Source organism: Haliotis asinina, unplaced genomic scaffold, assembly GCF_037392515.1.
Source record: "Haliotis asinina isolate JCU_RB_2024 unplaced genomic scaffold, JCU_Hal_asi_v2 scaffold_108, whole genome shotgun sequence".
In the NCBI taxonomy this organism is placed as follows: Eukaryota; Metazoa; Mollusca; class Gastropoda; order Lepetellida; family Haliotidae; genus Haliotis; species Haliotis asinina.
This window is the reverse complement of record NW_027133972.1, coordinates 23,954-31,618: the sequence shown is the minus strand read 5'-3', so window position 1 is coordinate 31,618 and position 7,665 is coordinate 23,954. Positions and strand designations below refer to the sequence as shown.

At 45.9% G+C, this 7,665-nt stretch overlaps 6 non-coding genes and 1 pseudogene across 6 annotated transcripts; all 7 read left to right on the top strand.

The window, feature by feature from the left end:
* On the top strand, positions 1–111 carry LOC137271178 (U2 spliceosomal RNA; annotated as a pseudogene; the record flags this gene model as incomplete).
* A 986-nt stretch (positions 112–1,097) lies between these two features.
* LOC137271177 (U2 spliceosomal RNA) lies at positions 1,098–1,290 on the top strand. Its single transcript, XR_010955764.1, has one exon. It is a non-coding gene; the product is annotated as a U2 spliceosomal RNA (small nuclear RNA).
* A 984-nt stretch (positions 1,291–2,274) lies between these two features.
* Positions 2,275–2,467, top strand: LOC137271175 (U2 spliceosomal RNA). Its single transcript, XR_010955762.1, has one exon. It is a non-coding gene; the product is annotated as a U2 spliceosomal RNA (small nuclear RNA).
* Positions 2,468–3,451: 984 nt separating this feature from the next.
* LOC137271174 (U2 spliceosomal RNA) lies at positions 3,452–3,644 on the top strand. Its single transcript, XR_010955761.1, has one exon. It is a non-coding gene; the product is annotated as a U2 spliceosomal RNA (small nuclear RNA).
* Positions 3,645–4,628: 984 nt separating this feature from the next.
* LOC137271173 (U2 spliceosomal RNA) lies at positions 4,629–4,821 on the top strand. Its single transcript, XR_010955760.1, has one exon. It is a non-coding gene; the product is annotated as a U2 spliceosomal RNA (small nuclear RNA).
* A 984-nt stretch (positions 4,822–5,805) lies between these two features.
* Positions 5,806–5,998, top strand: LOC137271172 (U2 spliceosomal RNA). The gene has a single exon (XR_010955759.1). It is a non-coding gene; the product is annotated as a U2 spliceosomal RNA (small nuclear RNA).
* A 984-nt stretch (positions 5,999–6,982) lies between these two features.
* On the top strand, positions 6,983–7,175 carry LOC137271171 (U2 spliceosomal RNA). The gene has a single exon (XR_010955758.1). It is a non-coding gene; the product is annotated as a U2 spliceosomal RNA (small nuclear RNA).
* The last annotated feature ends 490 nt before the right edge of the window (positions 7,176–7,665 follow it).

Sequence of the window (7,665 nt, the reverse complement as noted above, 5' to 3'; positions counted from 1 at the left end):
ACATCGATATTAAACTGATTTTTGCAACGGGATGAGGTGCCACGGAGCTTGCTCCGCCCTCATCACGGGTTGACCCGGTATTGCAGTACCTCCGGGAATGGCCCACCACTCATAATACAAATTAAAAAATAGAACCCTTAACTTAGCCCTCTCTTTTTCACATTTCATTTCACTTTTTTCATCTCACTTTGCGCCGTCCCCTCCCTTTTCGCGCGTCCGTTTCACTGGAGGCACCATGCAACCACAGCCAAACTGTAGAAATGGACCCATCCACTCAACCACATTGTACTCCGTCCAAACCAAGCCCCGGGAAGTTCCTCAAAGTGATTTATTTTCCACTTGCAGTTGTTTTGTGTCCCCGTATCCAAGGACGTCGGCCATGATGTCGCACGCCGGAAATTACGTCGTAGACAATCACACCCTCACAACCACATTCTGCCCCGTCGATAACACACGTCTTAAGCGCCAGCTAACCCTAGAAAGTGTTTTCAAGTGGTAAGGAAGTACCAGAAGCCTCGGCGCGTTTCTCCCGGGTCAGTTTACATTGAAATTTCAAAGTTTGTTTAACTTTCATTCCATTTCTTAATTAAAACAACATTTCTAACTAAAATTCACCTACCCTAACATTGTTTTGATACGTGAAATGTATTTAAGTTTAGTGGATTTAGTCCACGCGGTCAGTTGCTGTGTTTTTTTTTTCACGCTTGTCTGGGCGCGACTTTCTCAAAGTCGGGACTGCAGAAACTCTTCCAATTGCTGTCCCCACGCCTCGTTCATTAAGCGCCGATCCACAGGCTCATGGCCCTAGCTGCAGGACGTTTTTCCTACGTCGGCCCGACGTTTTAGCGCAAGCGCTGTTTCTTCAAAGAAATAAATAAGGTTATTTACACATTTTGCTGCCTTGACACAAATTGTCGTATTTCACCACAAAGAAGGTGTCATTTTGGCCGTGGCCCTCGCCCGTGGTCCGAAATTGCGTGTTTTCGTGCGTGTAATTTTGGAGGTGAATATTTTGAAAGAGGGAATGTAAATATCCAGCCCCTTAATGAGATGCTGTGGGTATAGAGGTATTTTGCCGGCGCAAGCCGACAACCGGCATCGCTTCTCGGCCTTTTGGCTAAGATCAAAGTGTAGTATCTGTTCTTATCAGCTTAATATCTGATACGTCTCCTATTGGAGACATCGATATTAAACTGATTTTTGCAACGGGATGAGGTGCCACGGAGCTTGCTCCGCCCTCATCACGGGTTGACCCGGTATTGCAGTACCTCCGGGAATGGCCCACCACTCATAATACAAATTAAAAAATAGAACCCTTAACTTAGCCCTCTCTTTTTCACATTTCATTTCACTTTTTTCATCTCACTTTGCGCCGTCCCCTCCCTTTTCGCGCGTCCGTTTCACTGGAGGCACCATGCAACCACAGCCAAACTGTAGAAATGGACCCATCCACTCAACCACATTGTACTCCGTCCAAACCAAGCCCCGGGAAGTTCCTCAAAGTGATTTATTTTCCACTTGCAGTTGTTTTGTGTCCCCGTATCCAAGGACGTCGGCCATGATGTCGCACGCCGGAAATTACGTCGTAGACAATCACACCCTCACAACCACATTCTGCCCCGTCGATAACACACGTCTTAAGCGCCAGCTAACCCTAGAAAGTGTTTTCAAGTGGTAAGGAAGTACCAGAAGCCTCGGCGCGTTTCTCCCGGGTCAGTTTACATTGAAATTTCAAAGTTTGTTTAACTTTCATTCCATTTCTTAATTAAAACAACATTTCTAACTAAAATTCACCTACCCTAACATTGTTTTGATACGTGAAATGTATTTAAGTTTAGTGGATTTAGTCCACGCGGTCAGTTGCTGTGTTTTTTTTTTCACGCTTGTCTGGGCGCGACTTTCTCAAAGTCGGGACTGCAGAAACTCTTCCAATTGCTGTCCCCACGCCTCGTTCATTAAGCGCCGATCCACAGGCTCATGGCCCTAGCTGCAGGACGTTTTTCCTACGTCGGCCCGACGTTTTAGCGCAAGCGCTGTTTCTTCAAAGAAATAAATAAGGTTATTTACACATTTTGCTGCCTTGACACAAATTGTCGTATTTCACCACAAAGAAGGTCATTTTGGCCGTGGCCCTCGCCCGTGGTCCGAAATTGCGTGTTTTCGTGCGTGTAATTTTGGAGGTGAATATTTTGAAAGAGGGAATGTAAATATCCAGCCCCTTAATGAGATGCTGTGGGTATAGAGGTATTTTGCCGGCGCAAGCCGACAACCGGCATCGCTTCTCGGCCTTTTGGCTAAGATCAAAGTGTAGTATCTGTTCTTATCAGCTTAATATCTGATACGTCTCCTATTGGAGACATCGATATTAAACTGATTTTTGCAACGGGATGAGGTGCCACGGAGCTTGCTCCGCCCTCATCACGGGTTGACCCGGTATTGCAGTACCTCCGGGAATGGCCCACCACTCATAATACAAATTAAAAAATAGAACCCTTAACTTAGCCCTCTCTTTTTCACATTTCATTTCACTTTTTTCATCTCACTTTGCGCCGTCCCCTCCCTTTTCGCGCGTCCGTTTCACTGGAGGCACCATGCAACCACAGCCAAACTGTAGAAATGGACCCATCCACTCAACCACATTGTACTCCGTCCAAACCAAGCCCCGGGAAGTTCCTCAAAGTGATTTATTTTCCACTTGCAGTTGTTTTGTGTCCCCGTATCCAAGGACGTCGGCCATGATGTCGCACGCCGGAAATTACGTCGTAGACAATCACACCCTCACAACCACATTCTGCCCCGTCGATAACACACGTCTTAAGCGCCAGCTAACCCTAGAAAGTGTTTTCAAGTGGTAAGGAAGTACCAGAAGCCTCGGCGCGTTTCTCCCGGGTCAGTTTACATTGAAATTTCAAAGTTTGTTTAACTTTCATTCCATTTCTTAATTAAAACAACATTTCTAACTAAAATTCACCTACCCTAACATTGTTTTGATACGTGAAATGTATTTAAGTTTAGTGGATTTAGTCCACGCGGTCAGTTGCTGTGTTTTTTTTTTCACGCTTGTCTGGGCGCGACTTTCTCAAAGTCGGGACTGCAGAAACTCTTCCAATTGCTGTCCCCACGCCTCGTTCATTAAGCGCCGATCCACAGGCTCATGGCCCTAGCTGCAGGACGTTTTTCCTACGTCGGCCCGACGTTTTAGCGCAAGCGCTGTTTCTTCAAAGAAATAAATAAGGTTATTTACACATTTTGCTGCCTTGACACAAATTGTCGTATTTCACCACAAAGAAGGTCATTTTGGCCGTGGCCCTCGCCCGTGGTCCGAAATTGCGTGTTTTCGTGCGTGTAATTTTGGAGGTGAATATTTTGAAAGAGGGAATGTAAATATCCAGCCCCTTAATGAGATGCTGTGGGTATAGAGGTATTTTGCCGGCGCAAGCCGACAACCGGCATCGCTTCTCGGCCTTTTGGCTAAGATCAAAGTGTAGTATCTGTTCTTATCAGCTTAATATCTGATACGTCTCCTATTGGAGACATCGATATTAAACTGATTTTTGCAACGGGATGAGGTGCCACGGAGCTTGCTCCGCCCTCATCACGGGTTGACCCGGTATTGCAGTACCTCCGGGAATGGCCCACCACTCATAATACAAATTAAAAAATAGAACCCTTAACTTAGCCCTCTCTTTTTCACATTTCATTTCACTTTTTTCATCTCACTTTGCGCCGTCCCCTCCCTTTTCGCGCGTCCGTTTCACTGGAGGCACCATGCAACCACAGCCAAACTGTAGAAATGGACCCATCCACTCAACCACATTGTACTCCGTCCAAACCAAGCCCCGGGAAGTTCCTCAAAGTGATTTATTTTCCACTTGCAGTTGTTTTGTGTCCCCGTATCCAAGGACGTCGGCCATGATGTCGCACGCCGGAAATTACGTCGTAGACAATCACACCCTCACAACCACATTCTGCCCCGTCGATAACACACGTCTTAAGCGCCAGCTAACCCTAGAAAGTGTTTTCAAGTGGTAAGGAAGTACCAGAAGCCTCGGCGCGTTTCTCCCGGGTCAGTTTACATTGAAATTTCAAAGTTTGTTTAACTTTCATTCCATTTCTTAATTAAAACAACATTTCTAACTAAAATTCACCTACCCTAACATTGTTTTGATACGTGAAATGTATTTAAGTTTAGTGGATTTAGTCCACGCGGTCAGTTGCTGTGTTTTTTTTTTCACGCTTGTCTGGGCGCGACTTTCTCAAAGTCGGGACTGCAGAAACTCTTCCAATTGCTGTCCCCACGCCTCGTTCATTAAGCGCCGATCCACAGGCTCATGGCCCTAGCTGCAGGACGTTTTTCCTACGTCGGCCCGACGTTTTAGCGCAAGCGCTGTTTCTTCAAAGAAATAAATAAGGTTATTTACACATTTTGCTGCCTTGACACAAATTGTCGTATTTCACCACAAAGAAGGTCATTTTGGCCGTGGCCCTCGCCCGTGGTCCGAAATTGCGTGTTTTCGTGCGTGTAATTTTGGAGGTGAATATTTTGAAAGAGGGAATGTAAATATCCAGCCCCTTAATGAGATGCTGTGGGTATAGAGGTATTTTGCCGGCGCAAGCCGACAACCGGCATCGCTTCTCGGCCTTTTGGCTAAGATCAAAGTGTAGTATCTGTTCTTATCAGCTTAATATCTGATACGTCTCCTATTGGAGACATCGATATTAAACTGATTTTTGCAACGGGATGAGGTGCCACGGAGCTTGCTCCGCCCTCATCACGGGTTGACCCGGTATTGCAGTACCTCCGGGAATGGCCCACCACTCATAATACAAATTAAAAAATAGAACCCTTAACTTAGCCCTCTCTTTTTCACATTTCATTTCACTTTTTTCATCTCACTTTGCGCCGTCCCCTCCCTTTTCGCGCGTCCGTTTCACTGGAGGCACCATGCAACCACAGCCAAACTGTAGAAATGGACCCATCCACTCAACCACATTGTACTCCGTCCAAACCAAGCCCCGGGAAGTTCCTCAAAGTGATTTATTTTCCACTTGCAGTTGTTTTGTGTCCCCGTATCCAAGGACGTCGGCCATGATGTCGCACGCCGGAAATTACGTCGTAGACAATCACACCCTCACAACCACATTCTGCCCCGTCGATAACACACGTCTTAAGCGCCAGCTAACCCTAGAAAGTGTTTTCAAGTGGTAAGGAAGTACCAGAAGCCTCGGCGCGTTTCTCCCGGGTCAGTTTACATTGAAATTTCAAAGTTTGTTTAACTTTCATTCCATTTCTTAATTAAAACAACATTTCTAACTAAAATTCACCTACCCTAACATTGTTTTGATACGTGAAATGTATTTAAGTTTAGTGGATTTAGTCCACGCGGTCAGTTGCTGTGTTTTTTTTTTCACGCTTGTCTGGGCGCGACTTTCTCAAAGTCGGGACTGCAGAAACTCTTCCAATTGCTGTCCCCACGCCTCGTTCATTAAGCGCCGATCCACAGGCTCATGGCCCTAGCTGCAGGACGTTTTTCCTACGTCGGCCCGACGTTTTAGCGCAAGCGCTGTTTCTTCAAAGAAATAAATAAGGTTATTTACACATTTTGCTGCCTTGACACAAATTGTCGTATTTCACCACAAAGAAGGTCATTTTGGCCGTGGCCCTCGCCCGTGGTCCGAAATTGCGTGTTTTCGTGCGTGTAATTTTGGAGGTGAATATTTTGAAAGAGGGAATGTAAATATCCAGCCCCTTAATGAGATGCTGTGGGTATAGAGGTATTTTGCCGGCGCAAGCCGACAACCGGCATCGCTTCTCGGCCTTTTGGCTAAGATCAAAGTGTAGTATCTGTTCTTATCAGCTTAATATCTGATACGTCTCCTATTGGAGACATCGATATTAAACTGATTTTTGCAACGGGATGAGGTGCCACGGAGCTTGCTCCGCCCTCATCACGGGTTGACCCGGTATTGCAGTACCTCCGGGAATGGCCCACCACTCATAATACAAATTAAAAAATAGAACCCTTAACTTAGCCCTCTCTTTTTCACATTTCATTTCACTTTTTTCATCTCACTTTGCGCCGTCCCCTCCCTTTTCGCGCGTCCGTTTCACTGGAGGCACCATGCAACCACAGCCAAACTGTAGAAATGGACCCATCCACTCAACCACATTGTACTCCGTCCAAACCAAGCCCCGGGAAGTTCCTCAAAGTGATTTATTTTCCACTTGCAGTTGTTTTGTGTCCCCGTATCCAAGGACGTCGGCCATGATGTCGCACGCCGGAAATTACGTCGTAGACAATCACACCCTCACAACCACATTCTGCCCCGTCGATAACACACGTCTTAAGCGCCAGCTAACCCTAGAAAGTGTTTTCAAGTGGTAAGGAAGTACCAGAAGCCTCGGCGCGTTTCTCCCGGGTCAGTTTACATTGAAATTTCAAAGTTTGTTTAACTTTCATTCCATTTCTTAATTAAAACAACATTTCTAACTAAAATTCACCTACCCTAACATTGTTTTGATACGTGAAATGTATTTAAGTTTAGTGGATTTAGTCCACGCGGTCAGTTGCTGTGTTTTTTTTTTCACGCTTGTCTGGGCGCGACTTTCTCAAAGTCGGGACTGCAGAAACTCTTCCAATTGCTGTCCCCACGCCTCGTTCATTAAGCGCCGATCCACAGGCTCATGGCCCTAGCTGCAGGACGTTTTTCCTACGTCGGCCCGACGTTTTAGCGCAAGCGCTGTTTCTTCAAAGAAATAAATAAGGTTATTTACACATTTTGCTGCCTTGACACAAATTGTCGTATTTCACCACAAAGAAGGTCATTTTGGCCGTGGCCCTCGCCCGTGGTCCGAAATTGCGTGTTTTCGTGCGTGTAATTTTGGAGGTGAATATTTTGAAAGAGGGAATGTAAATATCCAGCCCCTTAATGAGATGCTGTGGGTATAGAGGTATTTTGCCGGCGCAAGCCGACAACCGGCATCGCTTCTCGGCCTTTTGGCTAAGATCAAAGTGTAGTATCTGTTCTTATCAGCTTAATATCTGATACGTCTCCTATTGGAGACATCGATATTAAACTGATTTTTGCAACGGGATGAGGTGCCACGGAGCTTGCTCCGCCCTCATCACGGGTTGACCCGGTATTGCAGTACCTCCGGGAATGGCCCACCACTCATAATACAAATTAAAAAATAGAACCCTTAACTTAGCCCTCTCTTTTTCACATTTCATTTCACTTTTTTCATCTCACTTTGCGCCGTCCCCTCCCTTTTCGCGCGTCCGTTTCACTGGAGGCACCATGCAACCACAGCCAAACTGTAGAAATGGACCCATCCACTCAACCACATTGTACTCCGTCCAAACCAAGCCCCGGGAAGTTCCTCAAAGTGATTTATTTTCCACTTGCAGTTGTTTTGTGTCCCCGTATCCAAGGACGTCGGCCATGATGTCGCACGCCGGAAATTACGTCGTAGACAATCACACCCTCACAACCACATTCTGCCCCGTCGATAACACACGTCTTAAGCGCCAGCTAACCCTAGAAAGTGTTTTCAAGTGGTAAGGAAGTACCAGAAGCCTCGGCGCGTTTCTCCCGGGTCAGTTTACATTGAAATTTCAAAGTTTGTTTAACTTTCATTCCATTTCTTAATTAAAACAACATTTC